The 2,935-nt window shown below is 42.7% G+C and overlaps 1 pseudogene; it reads left to right on the plus strand.

The window, feature by feature from the left end:
* Nucleotides 1-1,345: 1,345 nt before the first annotated feature.
* Nucleotides 1,346-2,478, plus strand: LOC147304416 (uncharacterized; annotated as a pseudogene).
* Nucleotides 2,479-2,935: the final 457 nt, after the last annotated feature.

The following is a 2,935-nucleotide window of genomic DNA, read 5'->3' on the forward strand; positions in this document are numbered from 1 at the left end:
TATCAGCAGCAGAATGGACCTAAAAATAAATGTACTTCTGCCCAGTTTGACCCATTTAGCAGAAGCCAGCCTGTTTAAGGCTCTGATATCTATTCTGTATGACTTAAAGCAGTTATGACAATAAAGGAATATTTAATATATCAGTCTACTCTTCATTTTATCAGAAACAGTTATCACAGCTTGTACATTTTCTTTTTATAAATGTATGTAAGCAATGAGCCAAATTTAGTAATGCCAACATACTGAAGGAACAGCATTTGTCTCCTATATATGATACACCTATAGATGCACTGTCAAAGACACTTGTCTTTGAGTGAAGATTTAAGGTGATAAGACATATAAATAACTGCAACTTGAATCTGTACTGAGGCTCAGTATTTGACACAGAGTTCATGTTCATTGCTGTAATAGCTAATAATGATTAATATAATAACTATAATGTTGGCCATATTATATTTACATTACCAAAGTGATATGACTTTTGTCTCATGAAAAACATTAGCTAATTGTTATTTACTAACTAATCTTAAATGACTGTTCAGTACAGAAATGAAGCCCAAAAATCATGTTTTACTGTCCTGTGGTCTCAGCCTCAGATACTTATCAAATCACACAAAGCTCTTGTAGAAACAAATGAACAAAATATGTTCTCCTTCATTTCTGTCAAACAAAATTGTATGACACGTTTCCAGCGGTTAGTATCATGGTTGCTAGGCAACCTGGGAAGCGCGACGGAGACTAGACTGTCCCATTTCACAAGCCTCTCACTTCCGCACGCACCATGCGTAGTGCGCGTACTTCAAGCGTGCCGACCCTGCCACAGCCTGAGAACCATCACAGACAACAGCGTCGGGGGCGGGGCTTAAGCTCGGACAGATCAAAGGCCTTTGCAACGTCACAACAAAGGCCTTTGCAACGTCACAACAAAGGTGCTTCGAAGGAGCCTCCAAATAGCATAAATAGAGCCTTGGCGACACTCTACACCAGTAAACTCCAAAGTCGGTCCGTCTAAAGTATCGCTGAGTCTAAAATACTGCTGAAAGTCAACCTTTATTAAATATGTCTCACGTTTATGCTAGAGCTAACGATCACGGTTCCCGTGCAAAGGTTCGCACAACTGAACAGCGTGCCCCCATTATTAAAATGCAACACAAGGATGTTGCACCTTGGGCACCACGCTTAGAGCGGTGGGACATAAATACAAATAAAAATTTACTCCCACCCCCCCCTCCTCTTCCGGTCAAACCACAGAAAACACAGCGTGCCCCCATTATTAAAATGCAACACAAGGATGTTGCACCTTGGGCACCACGCTTAGAGCGGTGGGACATAAATACAAATAAAAATTTACTTCCACCCCCCCCCTCCTCTTCCGGTTAAACCACAGAAAACACTGCGTGCCCCCATTATTAAAAAGCAACACAAGGATGTTGCACCTTGGGCACCACGCTTAGAGCGGTGGGACATAAATACAAATAAAAATTTACTCCCACACCCCCCTCCTCTTCCCGTTAAACCACAAAAACCACAGCGTGCCCCCATTATTAAAAAGCAACAGAAGGATGTTGCACCTTGGGCACCACGCTTAGAGCGGTGGGACATAAATACAAATAAAAATTTACTTCCACCCCCCCCCTCCTCTTCCGGTTAAACCACAAAAACCACAGCGTGCCCCCATTATTAAAAAGCAACAGAAGGATGTTGCACCTTGGGCACCACGCTTAGAAAGGTGGGACATAAATACAAATAAAAATTTACTTCCACCCCCCCCTCCTCTTCCGGTTAAACCACAACAACCACAGCGTGCCCCAATTATTAAAAAGCAACACAAGGATGTTGCACCTTGGGCACCACGCTTAGAGCAGTGGGACATAAATACAAATAAAAATTTACTCCCACACCCCCCTCCTCTTCCGGTTAAACCACAAAAACCACAGCGTGCCCCAATTATTAAAAAGCAACACAAGGATGTTGCACCTTGGGCGCCACGCTTAGAGCGGTGGGACATAAATACAAATAAAAATTTACTCCCACCCCTCCCTCCTCTTCCGGTTAAACCACAGAAAACGCTGCGTGCCCCCATTATTAAAAAACAACACAAGGATGTGGCACCTTGGGCACCACGCTTATTAGAGACATGGAAATATTAACAGCAGTAAAATACAAATAACACCCCCCCCCCTCCCAAACCGGTAGCAGCAGATAGCCGCCCCTCCCTGAGCCTGGATCTGCTGGAGGTTTCTTCCTGTTCAAAGGGAGTTTTTCCTTCCCACTGTCGCCATGTGCTTGCTCATAGGGGATAATTTGATTGTTGGGGTTTTATATTCACAACTGTTGTTGTGAAAATATTCACAACAACAGTTATATTGCAAAGTCTTCACCATCCATCAGCCATTACAATACAAATAATAAAAATCTTGAAATACATAAAAATGTTGATGTTTGATTTTGTTTACTTTAGTTTTGTTTACTACTACGTGTCTGATAGTGATTGTCTGAGTAGATAAAACAGTGGTCCTGTACCACCAACATCATTATGGAGATGTGTGAGAATGACTGGGAGTCAGACTGGAGGACTACTGTGAAATCAGAAAAAGCAGAGTGGGGAGGTACTTCCTGTACATTGCTTCTCCAGCTGTGTAAATTACATTTTTCTCAGCAGCAACAGCTTTGGGGTTAGGAGAATACCAGGACCAGTCAGTGCACAATGACCAATTCATCAGCTGCATAACAGCAGCTGGAGCCTCACAGCTGGAGCGCACTGTACTGAGTGAAACATTTTCACACTTCACAAGAAATAAGGACAGAAAACTTTCACCTCATCATTCCCCAAACAAAAGGGTTTCATTTCCAGATGCCAGGAGGACTAAGATGCCACTAAAGGCAGAATAAAAGCAGCATGCATATGGCCCTTTTCCATTAGTACCTTCTAGGG

Source organism: Aulonocara sp. 'chitande type north' Nkhata Bay, linkage group LG22 (genome assembly GCF_057382095.1).
Source record: "Aulonocara sp. 'chitande type north' Nkhata Bay isolate Kocher_YH1m ecotype deep benthic linkage group LG22, A_spYH_male_GT1.1, whole genome shotgun sequence".
Classification (NCBI taxonomy): Eukaryota; Metazoa; Chordata; class Actinopteri; order Cichliformes; family Cichlidae; genus Aulonocara; species Aulonocara sp. 'chitande type north' Nkhata Bay.